The following is a 23,322-nucleotide window of genomic DNA, read 5'->3' on the forward strand; positions in this document are numbered from 1 at the left end:
TCCCTCCTCTACATAAGCCTCATGCCACACTCCAAATGAAGCTATCAACATCAGTGCCAACCCCACCAGACACCCCACAGGTCCCATTCACCTGTCCCTGCGATGGATCGTCCCCTTCTGATCCAGATTCTTCAGAAAGAACACATACTGCATTTCGTTCTTACACGTTTTCAGTTTCCTTCAACCTGGAGCAGTTCCTCTTCTCCTCTGTCTTGTGAATCCGCAGCAGTCTTAAAGGCTATGAGCTTCACCTTGTCTATCATGACCTTGAACCCAGATGCTCAGGTCAGCTTTCTGGGTTAGAGGACAGGGGAGAGGATGCTGTGACCCGCCCTAGCTGGACTTACACTCACTGCTTCCCTTCTGTAATTGCTCAGTCGAGGGCAGGTTTTCTGAGCTGGGCAGATATTCTGATCTTGTTAAACCACTCCAGGGACAACTTCAGCTAGATGTACCAAATGGCAATTTTCTATTCTCGTCAGTCCCTCTACATTTACGAGTTAATATTTTATTGGGAGAAAAAGCTTTTCCTTGATGTGTGTACATGTGCATCCATGTGTTTATATCAGTGGGAGTTCATGGGTTCCTATTTTATAATCCATTTCCGTCATTATCTGTTCTGAAGCTCCAGTGGTCCCAGATTTGGCAAGAGGGAGGCCTTTCAGGAACATGGCGCCACTGAGCCCTTTTGACGTGGCTCCATCATCATGGAGCATGACAGCACTTCCAGGCACAGTGAGAGAGCCCAGGTTCATCTTCTCATCTTGTGTTTTCTGTCTCAGCTTTGGACTCAGCCATTTCCTTGGGGAACTTTGGTTCATTTCCATGGAGAGTGACATTTAAAACCAAGATCTGGGCACTCGACTCATTCATTGCATCTGGGATGGTATTGAGTCTGGGTATATGTGTGTGTGTGTGTATACACGTGTGTCCTCACACTTACACATCTATAAATCATTTCCAAATCTACATGTATATATGTTATAGACCTATGAGTTCATACCAGCGTCTCCAACACCAATCCAGCACCCCAGGGTTCTTTCTCCTCTTATTTTTGTAAGTATCTTCTTATGCAGCTAGAATCTTGGCTCTCATTATTGTCAATCTATGTACTTACTTGATCAACTGCTTTGCTAGTTTGCCTGAGATAGCCCACCTCCCAACCTGGCCTGCTGTCTTCCCTTCTCACCAGGCCCGCATCCTCTCACCACCCTCACCTTGGCTCCACTGATGTGTGCCCACGTCGCCACGCCAGTCCTCACCTCTCCTCGCCACCCTGCTTCCTTTGTCATCAGGCCCACAGGCCCTGCCAGTATGAATTTCTGGAATTTTCCATTTAGTATTTTTGGACCATAGTTGACTGCTGGTAACTGAAACTGTAGATAAAATATCTCAGATAAAGAGGAAATACTGTAAGGTAAATTCTTTAACCATTTGTGGGGTGACCATCTCTTTGTGTTTTTCTTATTTCAATGGCTTATATATTTATTTTGCCCATCTTTCTAGGAAGTTCTGCCATGCTCTTATTGATGTCAAAGGGCTCTTTATGTAATAGAGACCTTGGGTAATGTAGTCTGTCTTTTGATTTTCTTTATAGAATTCATTATTATTATAAAAGCTTACATCATGGGCTGGGGGTGTAACTTAGGGATAAAGCATCTGCTTAGCATGTTTGAGGCCCCGCGTTCAATCTCTAGCCTAATTCCTCAAAAATGTACATGATAAAATAAAACTCCCTCAGCCAGATGTGGTGGCACACACCTGTAATCAATTCCAGCACTCAGGAGGCTGAGACAGGAAGACCAAGAATTTGAGGCCAGCCTGCACTACAGAGAGGACCTGTCCCCAAATTTTTTTCTTTTAAGTTTGTATTCTCCAATGTTTATTTAAACATATGTTTTTAACATTTCAATCATTTAAAAAATATAAATCATGACTCTCTCTAGAATACACTTTAGTATTAAGAGAGGTTTGGGATTTGCCCCCAGTAGCTAGACATAGTCCTATCACCTTTTATTATGCAGTGCGTAATCTTCTGACCCACTTCAACTGCTGCCTTTATTGTAAATTAAACTTCAGCATGCATTCAGATCTGCCTTGCCTTCTCCATTCTGTCTCACTCATTGTCCTGTCTCTTTGGGCAGCCGGTGCTATTGATTGCTCTCGTTTTACCCTGCATTTTAATACCTGGTGAGGAAGATGCTCCACATTCTCTGTCCTTTCTTTTTTTCAGTCTGGAGCCTGAACGCACAGCCTCGCACTTGCCATCCTATTTGAGCCACACCCCCAGCCCTTTAGGCTTTTAGAGGTTTTTCAGATAGGGTCTTACACCTCTCCCTGGGCTGGCCTTAGGCTACAGTCCTCCTGCCTTTGCTTTCTGAGTAGCTGGAATTACAGAACATGTCACCATGCCCTCCTCTCCTCCTCTTCCTCCTCCTCCTCCTTCTTTCTTTGACAGTACTGGGTTTGAACTCAGGGATACGTGCTTCCTAGGCAGGTGCTTTACCCCTTGAGTCATGCCACCTGCTCTTTTTGCTCTGGTTATTTTGGAGATAGGGTCTTGCTTTTGGCCTGGCTAGCCTGGAACCACGGTCTCAGCCTCCTGAGTATCTTGGGATAGCAGGCACGCACCGCCTCAACCCAGTTATAGGTTTTCTTGACAAAACTTATAATTATTTTATTAAGATCCCAAAACTATTTGAGTTTTGAGTTGCAGTAAATTTTAGATTATTGTGAGGAGGATTTATATTTTTATGATATTAGAGCTACACAGAACTGACCATTCTTCATACAAGTCATCTATTATATTTTATAACCCTGAGCAGGGTTTCTATTTCTCTGCATTCTAGGTTTCAAACATTTCTTGTACATTCATTCCTAATAATCTCTTGTTTTGATTGCTTTTGGGGAATTAGTCTTTTATTCCATCTTATGTCCTAACTATTATTTGCACATGTGAAAGTGCACCAAGAGATAGAGCTTCCTGGTGGTTAAACAAATGGGCTTTGAAATAGGACCACCTCGGTTTCCACCAAACGGCTCTGCCATTCATGAACTGTTTGATCTGACTCTGGGCAGGAGACTGACTTCACCCATCTGAGCCTCAATTTCCTCATTTAACATAAGGATTAAAATAATACCTGTTTCATGAAACTATCTCTACTATGTAGTAAGTCCTTAAAAAATATTAACAATTTAAAATTCACTAGTGAGATGGGAGGCTAAGGGTCATAGTAATTTGAATCTTAAAATTGCTGTGGCCACAGACTGTTGAAGACCAAGAACATCTCAACTGACATTTGTTTGGAGTGCACCTGTTGAAGACTATGACTTTTCCTCTGAATACAGTTTTAGCTGTTTAAGTTGACTTCTTCTTTGAGCCAAGAGTGACGTAGAGGAGAATATGTCTCCTATATTTTGGTTTTCCTTTACTATTAATTTACATTTTTATTATATCAAAGTGGGTAGCATACTTGCTTTTAAATTTTTGAGGTTTCACACTATCTCCACTCCTATTCAACATAGTACTGGAATTCCTAGCCAGAGCAATTAGGCAAGAAGAAGCAATAAAAGGAATACAAATAGGTAAAGAAACTGTCAAAATATCCCTATTTGCAGACGACATGATCCTATACCTTAAAGACTCAAAAACTCTACTCAGAAGCTTCTAGACATCATCAATAGCTAGGTAGCAGGATATAAAATTAACACAGAAAAATCCCTAGCATTTCTATACACTAACAATGAGCAAACTGAAAAAGAATATATGAAACCAATTCCATTTACAATAGCCTCAAAAGAAATCAAATACCTAGGTGTAAACCTAACAAAAGATGTGAAAGACCTCTACAAGGAAAACCATAAACTTCTGAAGAACGAGATTGAGGAAGACTATAGAAAGTGGAGAGATCTCCCATGCTCATGGATTGGTAGAATCAACATAGTAAAAATGTCGATACTCCCCAAAGTAATCTACATGTTTAATGCAATTCCCATCAAAATTCCAATGACATTCATTAAAGGGATCGAAAAATCTACTGTTAAATTTATATGGAAACACAAGAGGCCACGAATAGCCAAGGCAATACTCAGTCAAAAGAACAATGCTAGAGGTATCACAATACCTGACTTCAAACTATATTACAAAAAAATAACAATAAAAACAGCATGGTACTGGCACAAAAACAGACATGAAGATCAGTGGAACAGAATAGAGGACCCAGATATGAGGCCACACAACTATAACCAACTTCTCTTTGACAAAGGCACTAAAAATATACGATGGAGAAATAGCAGCCTCTTCAACAAAAACTGCTGGGAAAACTGGTTAGCAGTCTGCAAAAAACTGAAACTAGATCCATGTATATCACCCTATACCAAGATTAACTCAAAATGGATCAAGGATCTTAATATCAGACCACAAACTCTAAAGTTGATACAGGAAAGAGTAGGAAATACTCTGGATTTAGTAGGGATAGGTAAGAACTTTCTCAATGGAACCCCAGCAGCACAGCAACTAAGAGATAGCATAGATAAATGGGACCTCATAAAGCTAAAAAGCTTCTGTTCATCAAAAGAAATGGTCTCTAAACTGAAGAGAACACCCACAGAGTGGGAGAAAATATTTGCCAACTACACATCAGACAAAGGACTGATAACCAGAATATATAGGGAATTTAAAAAACTAAATTCTCCCAAAACTAATGAACCAATAAAGAAATGGGCAAGTGAACTAAACAGAACTTTCTCAAAAGAAGAAATTCAAATGGCCAAAAAACACATGAAAAAATGCTCACCATCTCTAGCAATAAAGGAGATGCAAATTAAAACCACACTAAGATTCCACCTCACCCCTGTTAGAATAGCCATCATCAGCAACACCACCACCAACAGGTGTTGGTGAGGATGCAGGGAAAAGGAACCCTCTTACACTGTTGGTGGGAATGTAAACTAATACAACCACTCTGGAAAAAAATTTGGAGGCTACTTAAAAAGCTAAACATTGATCTACCATTTGATCCAGCAATACCACTCTTGGGGATATACCCAAAAGACTGTGACACAGGTTACTCCAGAGGCACCTGCACACCCATGTTTATTGCGGCACTATTCACAATAGCCAAGTTATGGAAAGAGCCAAGCTGTGCCACCACTGATGAATGGATCAAGAAAATGTGGTATCTATACACAATGGAATTTTATGCAGCCGTGAAGAAGAACGAAATGTTATCATTCGCAGATAAATGGATGGAACTGGAGAACATTATTCTGAGTGAGGTTAGCCTGGCCCAAAAGACCAAAAATCATACGTTCTCCCTCATATGTGGACGTTAGATCAAGGGCAAACACAACAATGGGATTGGACTTTGAGCACATGATAAAAGCGAGAGCACACAAGGGAGGGGTGAGGATAGGTAAGACACCTAAAAAACTAGCTAGCATTTATTGCCCTCAACGCAGAGAAACTAAAGCAGATACCTTAGAAGCAACTGAGGCTGATAGGAAAAGGGGACCAGGAACTAGAGAAAAGGTGAGATCAAAAAGAATTAACCTAGAAGGTAACACACACGCACAGGAAATCAATGTGAGTCAATGCCCTGTATAGCTATCCTTATCTCAACCAGCAAAAACCCTTGTTCCTTCCTATTATTGCTTATACTCTCTCTATAACAAAATTAGAGATAAGGGCAAAATAGTTTCTGCCGGGTATTGAAGGGGTGGGGGGGGAGAGGGAGGGGGCGGAGTGGGTGGTAAGGGAGGGGGTGGGGCAGGGGGGAGAAATGACCCAAGCATTGTATGCACATATGCATAATAAAAAAAAAGGGAAAAAATTTGAGGTTTCAGGTTAATATATCATACATTCTATTTGATCAACTTTATTAGATTATTTAAATTATTTGTATCCTTAATTATTTAACCTGTTGAAAGCTGAGAGGAGATTAAATTTCCTACTCTTGTGTTTTACTGGTTTCACACTGTGTCTTTTTTTTTCTTTTTGTCGGTAACTGGGATTTGAACTCAGGGCCTCAAGCTTGCTAGGCAGGTGCTCTACTACTTGAGCCACTCTGCCAGCTATACAGTGTTTATCTAGAGTTTTTGCTTTGTGTATCGATCCTACATTATGTACAATGTAAAGTGTCATGACAGTTATCAATACTGTGATTTATGTCCTGTATCATTATGGGAGATGCTCGTGTCATTTAATTAGTTTTGGGTTCAGTTTAATTTTACCAATGTTAGTCTTGTGGATTCTGGGTTTTTCTAAATTGCCATTGCCTGGCAGGTCTTTGAAAATCATTTTATTTCCAATGTTTTTCAATCCTTTTCCTTCCCTTCCACTCCTTCTGTCCCTAATGCAACTGCCCAGTTACTGATGTAGTTTGTCATATATTTTTACTGACTAAAAGACAAATACCTTCTAGAGGCAGAAACAGGAGGACTGAGGTTCTAGAACAGCCTTGGCAAAAGTCAGGGAGACTGTATCTCCTAAAATCCCTAGCTGGAAATGGTGGTGCATGCCTGCAATCCCAGCTACTCTGGAGGCAAAGGTAGGAGGATTGAAGTGTGAAGCTAGGCTGGCAAAAGTATGAGACCGTATCTAAAAAACAAAACTAAATGCAAAAGGATGGAGGGAGGAATGCCTCATGTGGTAGAATGCTTGCTTAGTAAACTCAAAGTTCTGAATTCAATCCCTAGTACTGCAAAAAAAAAAAAAAAAAAAAAGGGCTGGTGGAGAGGCTCAAGCTACGGTAAGAGCACTTGCCTAGCATGCACGAAGCCCTGAGTTCAAACCCCAGTACCAAAAACAACAACAAAAAAGTCAGAAACAAAAGACAAATACTTAAATCTGTCTTCTTGATTTGTCAGCTCAAGAGACAAGCTAGCGTGTGACAGTCCACAGTGACCTTCTGCTGTGAAGGTCACAAGATTTGGGGATTTATACTTGTTCCCCATCCCAATTCTATAGGATCCGATATTGTTGTCATAGTCTACTTTAGGTATTTTATTGTTTCTTTTAAAATAATACAGATTTTTCTTTTAGGAATTATAAAATTAAGGAGTTAAATTAAGTTTCTCTGTTATTATATATTGAAAAGGAGCCAAGACTCACTTTTTCCCTTGCCTTCAGAAAGTTCCCATTCCTGACTTCTTTGTTTTAAATTAGTTTTTGGTTAGCTGGATTTCATGATCAAAAAACACTTTAAATACAGAAATATTGATGGATTCTGTGGTCCTGAATACATGGGATTAGAACATTATTGGGTATTGTTATATTTTAATCTCCTCAAACTTTGGAGAGCAAACGTGACTGTGGAAGCTTGGTATGGTGGTGCATACCTGTAATCCCAGCACTTGGGGGCTACAGCAGGAGAATCGGGAGTTCAAGGTCAACCTAGACTACATGGTCTCAAAGCAAAACAAACCAAAATGCCACTGTGAAGAAATGAGTAAGAGCATCTGACATGCATCCTCTTGTTGGTAACTTGGTGTGGGGCAGGTGCTTATATAGACTTCCTTCTCAAATCCCCGAAATTGCGCATCTTCACCAGAATGTATCTGGGTTTTTATCTCTCTCTGATAAAGGGTCTTTCCCCTTTGGTGTTACTGTGGAATGAACTCAGGACCTTGTGCTTGCTAGGCAGGTGCTCTATCAGTTGAGCCATGCTCCCAGTCCTTTTTGCGTTAGTTATTTTTGAATAAGTCCTCACGTTTTTGCCCTACACAACTAGACCTGATTCTCCCATTTATAATCCTTCTATTTACACCTCCCTAGTAGCTGAGATAATTGACACATACCACAACACTCATCTTTATTGGTTGAGATGGGGTCTCACTAACTTTTTGCCTGGTCTGGCCTCCAAATGAGATTCTCCCAATCTCTACCTCCCAAGTAGCTGGAATTACAGGTGTGAGCCACCTCACCTGGCTCTGATAAAGGTTTTTGAGTGCCATTATACTCTTCCAATTTTCATATTCATTTTTCCCTTATTATACAGTGATTATTTTGACATAGGATCTTCCTTCTTTTCTCCCTCATTCCCTCCTTCCTTCCTTCCTGGTACTGGGCATTGAACTCAGGGCCTTATGCTGGTAAGCTCTCTACACGTCCAGCCCTGTTACATGCTGATTACTCTTGTGATCCATTTGTCCTCTCCTTTGTGGATGCTACTCCTCTGTGTGTTCATCTCTATTGTCTGTCATCCATAATGATTGGTTTCTTTGTGCTGGCTCTATCTCTGCATTTTGGGTGATTTTCCCATAGCCTATCTTTAATATTCCCTACTTATCTTTCTGCCATGTCTGTTCTGTCCTCACTGGTTCTTATCTATATAATGGATTTATAGAGACATTATTTCCACTCAACATTTCTTGCCTTGGCTCTGCCATCCTTCTAATCTTGTTCTGTTAAAGTAGCATCTCATCTTTATTATCTTGAGACTATGATACATTTGTGCTGCATTTTTTTCCCAGTTTCCTAGGTCATGTATTTTCCCAAAATGGAGACTACTTCTTTTGTTTACTGTTTTTGTTTGAAATTTCCATACTCTGTTTTGTTGTTGCTGTGGTTTTTCTAGTGAATTTATCTTTGAACCAGGATGTTTTTATCAGGTCTATTATTTGCCCAAATACAGAACACAGAAGTTAGGTGTCTCCCCAACTTCTCTTCCTGTCTACCTGGCTCTTCTCTGTACCCCTGTGATCTTGGGTTGAAAGTCTACTTTTCTGTGTGTTGGAAGACAGGGGATGAGGCACTGGGGCTCTGGGCAGTGGTAGTGAGTGAAACTTATGTGGCTTTTTCTGTATAGCAAGGGCTTGAAGCCCTGCAGGGGAGCCTCTGTTCCTGCTGGACACACATCCAATGTTGGGGTGCTGTCAGTGGTCCTTGCTCCAGGGAGAGTGTGTCCTTGGTATAAGAACAATCAGTTTCAGATCTTTTGCCTTCTGGAATTCTATTCCAGCTGCTTTGTCTACACAGGGACCCTGGGAGACAGGCCTGTATCTCACCTGGTCTACCTCCCCCACAGGACATCTTTTTCTCTCCTTTCTGTTCCAACCTTGCTTTTGTTCTGGTGTTTATGGCCTCCAAAGACTTCTGCTTCCCTCTTAACTGGAGGCAATCATGGTGGTTTGTCTGGATTTGGTTAACTCCTACCTGGAATAAGAAAGGATCTTAGAATCTTAGACTAGCAATTCTCCTCTGAAGGTAAGACCCACCCCCAAAGGGGACATGTGCAAAGCCTAGAGACATAGCTGGCTGGCACAACTAGGAAAGGGTGCTGCTGGCATCTGATTACAAACAGAAATTTATTTCCTATAGTTCTGGAGGCTGAAAGCCCAAGATCAAGGCACGGGCATTTGGTATGTGAACCTTCTTGCTACATTCTCACGGGTGGAAAGGGCAAAAAGGCTAAAGGGATGAATGCAGAGAAGAGGTAGAAGGGCAGAGAGAGTCCCTGGAGCCTTTTTTTTTTTCTCGTAAGATCACTAATCCCATTCATAAGGGTGGAGTCCTCACAATCAATTGCCTCTTAACACCACTACCCCGAGAGTAGGGCTCCGACACATGAGTTATGGAGGATGCACACGTTCAGCCCATAGCAGGTCCAGCCATCCCTGGCTGCAAAACCTCCCTCATGTTCTTGGTCATTTGAAATTTCTTTTTATTTGCTGTTCTCATTCTATTCGGTTTGGGGACAGGGCTGTTAGTAAGTTTGCTTTTATGTTACTATCTTTCCTTGAATGTTTCAGATAAATTCAAAGAATACCTCAAAAATAAGGTAGTCATTCGATCTATTTCAGAAGATGTGATGACTGTTTGGGGCACGTTTTCGACACTTCCTGTGCATCACCTCATTTAATTCTCGGCAGCCTATTGAAATAGGCATTTGGTAGTGGCTTTCACTCAGCCATAGCTTGTGAGTTGATGTGGATTAGATCTGTTCGACTCTAAATCTTGTGTCTTTTCCACTATACTGCACTCCTTTTCACCAAATGAAATAATAACCTCCTTGTATTCTGGAGAGTGTATTTGTCAGAGAAATTGGATTCTACAAGACATTGCTTATTGTATCTACTCTACCTGAGGGCTTATTTAATTGAACTTAATTGGAACAACTACCCAGGGTCTTTAAATTTTATTATTATTTTTTTCTATCTCACTGTTAAGCAACTGCAAAATCTCACCATCATTAAAAGCAGGTGTTGTACTGAGTGCAATTACGATTGAATTTGGTTTTCTCCCCTGCCGATTGGAAGTGGAAGAACTCTATTGGCGCCCATAGTTTGAATTTTCAGCCTGTATCTCTTTTCTGTTATCCTGTGGGTCAGGCCACTTTGTCTGAGTTATGTAGAGGAAAGAACACTGTGATCTTGACAGTGTGACCAACAGCAAGTTACCTAACTTCTCTGAGTTCCACTTCTCTGCCTGCCTTTATGTTTTTATGCTCAGGAACTCCAGGGCTGGGAGTTGACCCCAGACTATAGCTCAGTCCTGGGTTTTGCTGTATGGTTTGAAGTGGCCTTGGGCAATTTCTTCCTTTATTTGTCCACCTGCCAAGTAATCTTGTTAGGTAAACCTAGTGGTTTTCAAACTCTATTCCAAGGAACCCTAGGAAGTGTGGAGGAAAACAAGAAGTCAAGCTCATGTTTTCTGTGGTAGACCTCTGTAGAACACTTTGCAAAAGTGTTCTATTGTTAACGAACAAACAAGAAAGTGTTCCAAGATATTCCTTCCCATATAACCTCTCCCTGAAGGAGGTTTCCCCAGGTGAACATTCTAGAAATGGAAACTTGGTCCTTTAAACACCATTCTGGTTTGCTGTGGGATGGAAATCAACGCAGAGCTAGACATCTTGCTTTATTTAGTGTGAGGCAAGGGGCATTATTTATTGGTGTGAAGGGGTATCATCATAAATATCAACGTGACCCTGTAATGCCATAAAGACATGGGAGGGTGGGAATGACATCAGTCCCGTTGACGACTGTCCTCTGTGAGTGTACTACATTAGGTCGTGTATTTGCCTTCTGTGACTTCCTCTCCCTGCATGGCTCTCTAGTGTCCATTCTTCTCCTTGCACTGAGGGCTCCCCTTGACTCTGAGAAGAAAGTCTAATCAACTGAGACTTGTTTGTAGAGGTGTCCCCAAATTTCTAGTCTCTCTCTCTCTCTGCAAATCTAGAACCAGATACTGTAATGTCTCAGGACTTCTTTCTGGGTCACTCCAAAGACACCTCAGGTCTAGTAGCTCCCTTTCCCTTCCCCAGTTATGCTCTTTTCCCCATAAAGCTCCTCGTCTCTGCACATGGCACCCAGGACACAAACCTAGTGCACAAGCTGGGATCTCCCTTAATCCTCAGCTTCACCATTCAGTTAGCACCCTGGCTGGTCTGACTCAGCTTCCAAAACAACTTGGTAAATGTTAACACGTCCCCTAATCTCTCTGGGCCTTAGTTTCCTCAGAAAGGAAGAAAAAGAGGGGACAGGAAGATAAAAGAAGGAAACTGAGCTCCTTCCCTTGAATATAGACACGTGATCAGGAATTGGACATCAAGCAGATTTGGTCAGACCAGCCTGGCTACTTCTTAGCTTCTAACGTGGGTGACAGTGTGCTTTGGGGATAGATGGAGGCCATCCTGGCACAGAGCAAGGCTGTGATATACTCTAGTTGGCCTGCCTTCCTTCCTTCTTCCCTCCTTGCCATGTTGAGAGCTCTCTGCTGAGCTGTAATTTTCCACCCAGGCCACTGCTCTCCCGCTACAAGTGTGTGCATTGTTTGAGAACCAGGGCTGTGACACACAGGCTCGTACTGCAAACACATCAGTTCCTCCAGCTTCCGCTGCTGGCCTACAAATGTCACGTTCATCCAAATAGCAATTTCAGGGCAGACTTCTTTTCTGATTTGTTGGTGCTTCTGAAAAATTAAATGAAGAGAACATTGAGGTGCCAAAGAACACGATGAACTCATCACAAGCAGTCAGCTCCTCCCCACCCCTCCCCACCCAATGCTGTAAAATGAGACTCTGCAAAACCCTGAAAGGAGGGCTCCCCCCGCCCTCTCTCCCAAAGCAGAGGATGTTCCTTCTGTCCTGAGATCCCAGGACAGGGGACAGACTCTCAAGCCCCAGCCATAGCCGGTGGCCTCTCTTTGCTCCCTTTACTTCCATCCAGTACCAGGTGCCTTAGGAAAGCGCCCACCAGCAAGCACCTCACTCAGTTGTTCTCTCTTCCAGAATCAACTTGACTGTAATTTACACACGATCAAATGCAGCCACTGTGAGTGTCCACTTCGGTGAGTTTGTTTTTTTGGACAGGTAGTCACATTCATCTACCTACAGCCATAATCAAGACATAGAATACTTCTACCATCCCAGTAATTTCTCTTTTAAATTCAGAAATGTTATGACCACCTAGAAAAATACAGAGATTAATATTGCAAAATCATGCCAACAAATCTATCTCCAAGATTTAGCAACTGTCACAGAGAGCCATATTTGTTTCAGTTTGTCCTCATGTCTCACTCTCCCTCATAAAGAAATAAAATTGAATTTATTTAAAGAGATGAAACCTAATGGGTATGGGTGGAGCCGTCCTCATCCCAGTCTCAAAAGCAAACAACCATCACTACCCATGTGTGACGGTCCCCCTGTTTTGGGGTTTTTCTGTATTGTGTATGGTTACAAATAGTGTGCAGCATTGCTGGATGGACTTCTGATGTTTGCATAAAATATGTGTATCCTTGCAACCCAGCTTTATTCAACATGCACTTTTAGATTCTCTGTTTTATAGTGGGGGAGGGGCTCAAGTGGTGGAGCGCCTGCCTAGCAAGTGTGAGGCCCTCAGTTCAAACCCCAGTGCAACCAAGATTTATTTATCATTCTATAAGTAGATCTAGTTCATTTGCCTTAGAATGGCATTTTAGTCTAAGAATGTTTTAAAATGTACTTATCTATCCCTTACCGACAGGCATTTCCAATCACAGCTGCACTGCAGTGAGTACCCTTGGGCCCATGTACGAGGGTTCCTTTGGGGTATTTCCCTGAGGTGGAATCATTGGAACAGAAAGCCACGGGGCTCAGACAGCTCCAACTCCACTAGATGCTGTGCAAGGATCTGCTTTTATCCTTTTTCCTCTGGGGTCCCAGATCTTTTCCCCACTGCACCAAAACTAGAAAGTTAATGTGTCCAAAATTTTCATCTGTCTTGAGGGTTTAATTTTCAGACACATGTTCTTCATCTCTCTTTGCTGCTGTGTTCCTTTCCTTCTCTTTTGTTTTCGTTTGTGTCTTCTTTGCTTCATCTTCGGATAGGATTCTATTTAGGATTTGCGTTTGCCTTAGCCTAGCATGAATAGATTTTCCTTGATGGTTCCCCTCACTTTTCACTCTGCCTTTAAGTGTTTGGGTAACTTCAGGACAACCTCTCCCTCCTCCCCTTCTTCCTCCTTCTTCTCCCCACCCCCCCTTTCTCGCTCTCTCCTCCTCCTCCTCCTCCCTCTACTTCAACCAGTGTCTTGCAAGCATTCTGCCACTGAATCTCATCCCCAGCTCTTGGGTTTTTTGAGACAGGGTTTCTACTGTGTAGCCCAGGCTGGCCTTGAACTCTCAATTCTCCTTCCTCAACCTCCTGTATGCTGGGATTATAGAAGTGTACCATAGAGCCTGGCCGAATGTTCTTACTATAGCTTTACAAGTACATATGTGTGTGGGGATGATGTAGAGATTAGAATACAGCAAAACCAGTAGAACATATTGGATACTTCAAGGTACAATTGGTAGGTAAGAGAGACTACTGACTTTTCATTAAAAAAATTGCATGTACAAATATTGTGAATATCAGATAAAATTTTTAAGTAACTAAATTACCATGTAAACAGATGCTTGACCTTGCTGATAGCCAATGAAATGCAAATTAATACAACACTGAGGCATTATCTCCTGCACATTAGACTGGAAAAAAATAATTACAATTTTTTAAACCAGCTCTGGCAAGTGTTATTAAAGAAATAATGTGCATTGTTAACTTCTCTCCAGCTTGTTCTGACATGCTTCTTAATATCAGACTCACTGGGTCAATGAGAGTCTGCGTGCATTCTCTGCAGTGTGTTCACATTCTGTATCTGCTCAGCATTATTGCTGCTGTTTGGGTCAACAGCATAGTATTTCAGATTTCTCAGGGCCAGGCAGTTGTTGGTGAGGATGGCCAGTTTCACGTTGCCCTGCCTGTTCATCCTGAGAGTCTGCTTGTACCCCTGCACATGCTTCCCACTTTTCAGAGCAAGTTGGAGCCTAGAGTTCATCAACTCCACGGACTTTTTCATCTTCTTTGCAGTCACCATCTTCCTGCCTGGAGTGCCAAGAGCAACTGGCAAAATAGCCAGGGACTGAGAAGCAGTAATTACAATTTTCTAATATCCAATGTGGTAAAGGTGTTGGGGAACACACACTATTTCAAGAAACTTCTAAAAAAGGAAATTAAAAGCTGGATTGTGCAACTTAAAATACCATTTGAGGCATTTTAAGCCAAATTGATATGGGCCCTTGGACAGCATAGGTTAGTTTTATTTTGTTTTCACTAAAGAATAATTTCGTACACATTTAAGAACACTTAGGAACACATTCAAGATTGAATAGCATTAGGATTGCCTTTGGATTTTCCATACTGCTATGTTTTGCTAGCATGCTGATGTCTCCCCCACATTATCAAGAGTTAGACTTGACCAAATATATCAACATTCTAAAATAAATAAACAGAAGCTGAGGGCTTTGTTCCCGCCAAGGTGACCTTGAGCCCATACTGATGTCTCTTATCCTCACCTCTACCCTGGAGAAACCACTGAAACGGGAGAAAACATGGATTTGAGGAAAGAAGGGCTGTTAGAAAGCCCTGGCGGGTCTGAAGTGTGCGGTGTGTGTCAAATGCACACACGTTCATGTGCGTTGGGGGGCAAGGCAGCCAAAGACAAAGGTGGGAAGACAGGGTGGAGCCTTGATTCTCAGTCCTGCAGCACATTAAATACATCTCGGGAAGCTCTGAAAAGCACTCAATCACACAACAAAGGGAGAGAGAGCGTGTCCTTGCTCTTAGGAGACTCTTGTTGAAGTACTAGATGTAGATACTTGCAACTTGTTTCCAAATGCTGCAGCAAAAGAGAGAGAGAGAGAGAGAGAATGGCAAATGTGGCAACTTTGGGGGAATCCAGGTGAAGACTCTAGTGGTGTTTATTATTGAACTATTTTTTCAACTGTTCTGTAGGTTCATTTCCTTTTTTTTAATACAATTTTTTTTTCTAAAAGACAATGTTGGGAAAACCAATACTCACTTCCAGGCTTTATCACCTTTATCCAAGTGATGGAATAGCATTTAAAAAAAAATACACATAAATAAAATGTAATAACATAATATAATACACACAAATAAAAGTACACAAATCCTGACTGCACAGCTTGTTAAACTTTCAGAGTGAACATACCAGTGTAATCAGCGCTGGGGACAAGAGCCACCATTATCAGTACCTTGAGCCTCCCCTTCCTCCCTATCCCAGCCACTACACCCTCCCAAAAGCAAACGATAGCTAACACTGTAGAATAAAGTTTTTTCTGTTTGAACCTTATGCAAATGTATTTATCCAATTTGTATCCTCTTCTGTGTCCAGCTTCTGTTGCTCACTATTATGTTTATGAAACTCATCCTCATTGATGTGGCTAGCAATAGTGTGTGAATTCTCACTGCTGTATATTTTTCCATTGTACAAATATTTTACAACTTATTCTTTGTTTTTCTTTTATTCATATGTGCCTACAATGTTTGGGTCATTTCTCTCCCCTCCCCCCTCGCCCCCTCCCTTTTTCCCGCCCCCTTCCTCTCCCCCCCACCCCCTCACTACCAGGCAGAAACTATTTTACCTTTATCTCTAATTTTGTACAACTTATTTTTATTCTACTATCAATGGAGATTTGTTTAAGTTTCATTCTGGGTGACTAGGAGATAGTGCTGCTACAAACATTCTTTATATGTCTTTTGGTGATGATGTGATTATATTTCTAATGGATATACACACAGAAGAGGAAATCCTGGGGCATATATGTATATATTCACACACACATATATGTATTTCACTTTAGTAACTTACTGCCAAACAAAAATGGTTGTACCAATTCATTTTTCATACACAGATGTCAGAGAGTTCTGGTTCAAAATTCTCATCTAGATTTTATGTGTCCTTTTTATACTCAATCATTTTAACAACCAAAAAAGCCCTAACAGATTTCCAAAACACCTTCTGAATGTGGTACAGTTTCTCCTGAGAGTATATATTATTTATGAATCCCTTTGAACATACCATGAAACATTTCTACAATTATACAGTACATTAAAAGAGTCACATGATCATATGTGCATAATATAAGAAATTCTGACTTTGAAGCTAGAGTAGGAAAACCAGATTATCTATGGCATAAGAATAACATTTATAAGCAATGATTCAGATCTATAGCCTGTGGCATCTTTTTAAAAAATTTTTTTTGTTACCATTTTTATATTTACTCACACAGGTACACATTGTTCGGGCCACCTCCCCTCCCCCGTCCAGGCAGAACCTGTTGGGAGAGCATTTTTTAAAATGGTTCACATGTGATTCTAATGCAGAACCAGGATTAAATGCCAGGGGGTCGGTGTGAAGCTTCTTAAAGATTCTGCTCTTCCTGCTCCTCCTGAAGTCCCTTGATGCCATTTTGACTTCCAATTCACCAGAGAAACTGGGGGCAGCACCCCAAATCTCCAGTGAGCGGGGTCACACAGGACAACTGGGTGCTCAGCTGAGGTTGGAACTGGTGCCAAATGAAATCCAGAGGACTTGTTGGTTATAATGGCAGCAGAAAGAAGGAACTAACTTTCTCTATGCAGATGCTCATCCCTGTGCTTAACTGACACCCATCAGAAGGGCACAGATGAGACTGGCCCTCAGAGTTTCATACATTTGCATCATAGGAATGTGAACTCAGAGGCCAAAGTACCCAGACACCTGAGAAGTACCTTGCTTATGAAAATACATCCAGTGTGAGGCAGAATTTTTGAGAGATGAATTTGGAATTTAAAATAAACATAAGAATAATTAAGGGAAATAAGATGTTAAGCATATAAAGAAAAAGTAAGAGGCCACTGAGTAGAACCAAGTGGGAATATTAAGTGTATAAAGTACAATAGTTGAAGTAAAGAGCACAAGAAGGATTGCTAGTGAGAAGGAAACAGCTGAAGGACAGATTAATGAAACTGGAGGGTCAGGATAAGGAATTCTCCTGGCAGGCAGCAGTTTGAAATGATGAGGAAAGAGAAAAAAAAAAAAATTAAAATGCTTTGAAATCTGGAGGCTAAAGTAGAGTGCCAATATTCATTAAACTCCAAGAGAGCAGAAAATGGAGAAAATGAGATCTTTAAAGAAACAGCAATGACTTAACTTTCCAAAATTAAAGACAAGAGCCCCTGACAGACTAATAGAACACCAGAAAAGAAAGAGAGAGAGGAAGGAAGGAAGGAGGGAGGGAGGGAGGGAAGGAAGGAAGGAAGGAAAAGGAAAGAAAAGGAAAGAAAGAAAAAGAAGGAAAGAAAAGGAAAGAAAGAAAGAAAAGGAAAAAAAGAAAAGGAAAGAAAAAAAGAAAAATCTATACCTACTTTAAAGTAAAACATAAGAACATCAGGCTGGTGGAGTGGCTCAAGTAGTAGAGCATCTCTGCTTACCAAGTGCAAGGCTCTGGGTTCAAATTCCAGTACTGCCCAAAACAAACAAACAAAAAACATAAGAACATCCAAGACAAATTCTGACGTTCTTGGAGATGAAGCAGATTGTCAACAAACAAGAATCAAACCAACATCAGACTATTACAAATAGAACTCATTTGGCTCATAAGCATGATGATTGGGTGTTCACACCTTTGAGTGACATGTGCCTCCCCAAACCTTGTTACAACATGGGCACATTATCCTTCTGATGTGAACATGGAGGGAGAAAAGAGAGTATTATAAGTAATATAGAAAATAAGAGGAAGTAGATATAAATATTGTCAAGTTTAAGAAATAAATAAGCTAGGCACTGGTGGCTAAGCTCTGTAATCCTAGCTACTCAGGAGGCAGAGATCAGGAGGATCACAGTTTGAAGCCAGCCCAGACAAATAGTTCCTGAGACCATATCTCAAAAAAACCCTTCACAAAAAAGGGCTGCTCAAGGCATAGGCCCCAAGTTCAAATCCCAGTACCGCAAAAAAAAAAAAATTTTAAAAGGTAAATAAATTTGAATACGGGTCTCAAACTAATGGCAAACAACACCAGACCAAAATATGTAACTTTTGAGCCAGCAAAAAGTAATTCTCTCTATCTAAAAGAAAGAAGAAGAGAAAAAGAGAAACAAATCCCTACAAGTATGTATTGTGAGATATTTTCTAATATAACAATAATTTAATAAATGCAAATGAATTAAATAATAAATTAAAAGACACAGACTTCTCAGATTAAATTTTTAAAAGGGTCAATGTTATGTTTTTTATTTTTATTATTTTTTATGCTAAAGAGGCATCCAATGTTTGCTTTTAAAAATAAGAAATAAATAACACAAATGGGCAAAGAACTTTGGAAAAAATTAGACTGAATTCCTTTCAAATATCAAAATAGATGACAATTTCAACATACAACAAAGTAACATTTAATGTAAAAATATCATAGTGAACACCCCCAAGAGATTGTAAAGTAATAAAAGGAACAATATAGAAAGAAAGTATAACTAACACAAACATATATGCACCTAAAACTATACCAAGGAACAATAGAGAAAACCACACAGAAAGAGAATGGTAATTCATTGTTTGTAATTAGAGTTTTTAAATCATATTCCTTTCAGAAATGGATAGATTGATAGTCTAAAAATAATCAGATTTTTAAAAAATCTTCCTTGCTCCCAGAGTTCTGAAATTTCACACTTGATGACTTTAGCCTGGGCCTGTTTTTATCCATCTTCCTGGGTACCTGTGGCCTTTTCAGTCTGACAATTTATGTCCTTCTTTGGGAAAAGTTTGATCATGGTTTTGTTTCTCTGTTCTCTCTGGAGCTCCTTTCATTTGGCTGGCTTCTCATGGATGGTTTTCCTGATTTCCTGATCTTTTCTTGCTTGCATTCTAGATCTTTGTCTTTTTGATCTACTTCCTGGGAAATTTCCTCATCTATATTTTCCAGGCCTGCAGCTGACTTTTAAATTTTTTTCTCCTATCATATTTTTAACTTTAAGTGTACTCCTTTGGTCTCAGAATATTACTTTCTTAAAATAGAATCTTGTTCCTATTTCATGTTTGCAACACTTCATCCCTTTGAGGAAACTAATGCTTTTTAAAAAGAGATTTTCTTCTGCCGAATCACATCTGTTTTTCTAAATACCCCTGTGTTGATTCTAATTGCTGCTGTAAAACATTAACGTGTGAATGTACAATCTTACAGTTCTGCAGGTTGGAAGTTCTAGATGGGTTTCGCTGAGCTGAAATCTTGGTGTTGGAAGAATACTTCCTTCTGGAGGCTTTAGGGAGAATCTCTTTTCCTCCTTTTCCCAGACATTCCTTGTCTTATAGCACCTTTACTCCATCTTTAAAGCCGGTGATACTATAGTCTCGGTCTCTTCTCCAGTTTGTCACATCTTCCAGCATGACAAAGGAAAGCTCTTGGCACTTAAGGAGTCACAGAATTAGATTGGGGTGCTTGGGATGATCCAGGATAATCTTTTAATCTCAAAGACAGCTCATTAGCAATTTTATTTGAATTTCCAACCTTAACCCTGCAAAAGTACTACATATCATAACATACTCACTGGTTCTCAGGGTTAAGCCAGGGAGATGGGGGGGGGACATTATTTTGCCTGCCATTACCCCCTCCCCACTTTGCTTTGTTCTTTGATGTTCTTGTTAGAGGTTTTCCTCAGAGGTTTGGCAATCTTTAGTCATCAGCACATATGTGAGAACAGGGTCTAACAAGGATTTTAGAAAGTCTGCAAACAAGCAAAGCCAATTCATTGGGTACTGGGGGTACTAAGATAAGCCTTTTCCTTGGGCAGCCCCCATGTGGGGGTCTCAGTGTCTTTCCTGGGGCAGGTAGACTCTCCCAAGAGTTTCACTGTCTCTTGCCTAGAGGAAGAAGGCCTGGTCATCAGGTTGTGCACACCGAGTCAGGGAAGAGGCTTGGGGACTTCAGGATTCCATATGTATGTTTACTTAATTCTCTTTATGTCCTTCTACTATATCTGGGGTCCCCTGTGCAGAGATGAGACATTCCATCCTCTGTAGGGGATGGAGGTGCAAGGGTGTCCAACTGTCTTTCAAACAGAGTTTCAATCAATCCTTGAATGTTTAGTCAAACCCTCTCCACTATTTCCAGAGATACTAGATAACAATTGTTGAGATATTTGGGGGGTTCTTTATTGCATATTTGATTGAATTTGGATTTATCCTCTGTTGGGTTAGAACTTAACTGTAGATGTTGTTAGTTAAGTTTCTCCTCATGCCTTAGTTTTATCATATATTATATTATATGTTCATATATGATATCATATATGCTTAAATACAGGGTAACCCAGAACTTAAAGCACCTCCATCCATTCTCCAACTGTAGATACCTTCTAAAATTTTGGCCAATTTTAAATACAAAACAAGCTCTAGGGCACAATTGAAATAGACGTACACTTATAAATTTGTAATAATTTCACCATACATATAATTTAAAATTATATATTATAAAATAATTTAATTTACTTATTTTTTCCCACTCATATTTTAACAAATTATTTTATTCAAATTCTTCACCAGCATTTTGGATATCAGTGTGTCTTTGTATTGCTAGGCCCATTTTTGAATCACTCAACAGTTTTCTACTGTGCAGAATCTTCATTTCCATTTGAGCACTGTGATGCATTCCTGTTTGAATCTATGTTTTTTGCTACTACAGACATTTCTATCCCAAGCCCAATAACCCATTGTGTCAGGACAGGGTTTCGGTTGTTTAATTTGTCCTGGCAGTGTATGTGCTGGTTTCCACAGACAGTCATTTCCTGTATTGATTTTAAAGCGAGCTTTAGAAGGCTTGTTTACAAAGACATCTGACACTTGCAATTGGGAGGTGATACCTTCAGCAATAATTGCTAAATCTGTGTCAAATTTCTTTGCCTTCCTTCCTTACTGGTTGTGTCAGGTGACATCTGTAATCATCACAAACCAGCATTGATTGAGGTCATTCTTGGCTGGTGCTTCTTCCCGAAACGAGATTTTTGTTCAAAGTAAAGAAATTGGAAGAGCATTTCCATAATGAGGGAGATTTTGGTCAGGACTCAAATTTAGGGCAAATCTTTTCTGAGTTAAATTTTAGAAATGTAAGATATCTGGAATGAATTGCACGATAGATTGTTTTTAATTATTGCTCACTGTTGGTCCCTTTCCATAACAATCTTCTCAGTTCTGGGTCCAACACTTTGATCCAGTAGTCAGTGATGCCTCCCAGTGTTGTACCTCCCATATCAACATCCCCCTGGATCTTCAGTTTGTGTATTCACCTGGCAACTGAGCACCTCCAATCACATCTAATTGACACCTCAAAATCACAATGCCCAGTACAGAGTATGGAAGACACTGATACCTTCCCTCCCCAGAACCTGCTCCTCCTCAGTCTCCCCCTCCTCCCCCAGTCTTTTCTGCCTCAATTAATGGCTCAGTCATCTACCATGTTGATCAGGTGCAAATACCTAAATGAGTTATTCTAGATTATTCTTTTTCCCTCATTCACTCCCACAACCCAATTCATGCACATTCTGTTAGCTATCTGTTCAAAACTGGCCATTGATTTGGTTAGTTCTAACCTCCTCTACTGTCCATCCTCACTGTGGCCCAAGCTTCTCTCTTTCCCTTAAAACTCATCTCCCTGCATTATTCACTCTTGTCCCCCTTGACCTATTCTCTGCACAGCAGGCAGAGGAATCTTTAAAACCTAAATCCTTTGCTCAGATCTTCCCAGTAAATTCTCTTGACATGGAGAATAAAATCCAAAATTTTCTTGTGGCCTAGAGTGAATTCTAATCACAAGGGATTTGTGAATCACAGACCTGATTCCTTCGGTCTGGGGTGGGACCTGGGACTTTGCATTACACTTCCAGATGATGCCAGAGCTGCTGGCCCACAGAGGGCACTTGGGTTGGCAATGGTCTTTAGAACCAGTCACAGTCTGGCTCCTGCCCTCTGATTTTTTTCCTACCACTGTCTCTGTCTTCACCTCACACCATCCATTCTGGCATTCTGCCAAGCTCATTTCCTTTTTAAAGCTTTTTGTGTGGGATCTCCTCTTTCTGGCTATCTCTCTTCAGATAGCCTCAGGGCTCTCTCCATCTTTTCATTCAGGTGTCTTCTTAGATGTCATCTTCCCAACTCTAGTTCTCCAACACACACAAAGGGTCACTGTCACTCTGTAATCTGCTTTCTCTGTTCTTTTCCTCACAGCTCACACCATTCCAGGCTACAATAGTTGTTATATGTTCGCAGTTATCATTTTCATTACTCTTGCTTGTGTATTAGCTGTTTTCCCATCAGAATGGCAGAATTAAGGCAGAAAGTAATCTGTTCACACTTTCTTCTCAGTGCCTAGTATCAAGCCTGTGTTCCATAAATATTTCCTAAATGAATGCATGAACAAGTATCTTCTTTAGAAATCCCAGTACCCCATGTTCGGTACTCCATTCTCTGCCTCCTCTCTCATAATTTTCACCCATTTTCTTTTACCACTGCATCCCTGGCATCTTCTCAATGTTGATGGCTTGTTGTGCTATTATTTTGCTTCAGTGCTGTTGCTTCTGTCACAGTTTAAAATTCAGCAATTGCATTATTTATTTCTTATATTACTTTTTCACACTAAAAACAATTTCAGTCAGGCTCTGTGCATCCCATAATATTGCATTTTTTAATTTCTTCTCTCATCTTCTATTTCGTAGTTTTCATGTCTTTAAAATTTTTATTTTGAACTTAAACTTTTTTTTAGTATGATTTTTTTCATATACTTTTTTTTTTGCTATGTGGCAGAGTGTTGACATTGTGCCCCAATAGCCACACAGAGCCCCAGGCAGAGGATGGAGAACTATTGGTCTGGGGCATTAAAGGAAGTCTCTGTTCAATCATTAGTGCCTGAGCTAACCAAGCAGAGGCTTTGGTGTGACATGGAGCAGAGAACACAGACTTTTCAGAGTGCTGTGCTTTGAACATGCCCTCCTGTCTTGGGAACTTGATCCTCAAATTCCTTTGTCAATGATGGAGGTAGATC

The 23,322-nt window shown here is 40.5% G+C and overlaps 1 non-coding gene and 1 pseudogene across 1 annotated transcript; one reads left to right on the forward strand and one right to left on the reverse strand.

Annotated features, from left to right (window-relative positions):
* LOC109692504 (large ribosomal subunit protein eL30 pseudogene) overlaps window positions 1-14,335 on the reverse strand; it is an 81,448-nt pseudogene extending 67,113 nt beyond the window's left edge.
* Window positions 14,336-17,885: 3,550 nt separating this feature from the next.
* Window positions 17,886-17,986, forward strand: LOC141423796 (small nucleolar RNA U13). Its single transcript, XR_012448603.1, has one exon. It is a non-coding gene; the product is annotated as a small nucleolar RNA U13 (small nucleolar RNA).
* The last annotated feature ends 5,336 nt before the right edge of the window (window positions 17,987-23,322 follow it).

Source organism: Castor canadensis, chromosome 5, assembly GCF_047511655.1.
Source record: "Castor canadensis chromosome 5, mCasCan1.hap1v2, whole genome shotgun sequence".
In the NCBI taxonomy this organism is placed as follows: domain Eukaryota; kingdom Metazoa; phylum Chordata; class Mammalia; order Rodentia; family Castoridae; genus Castor; species Castor canadensis.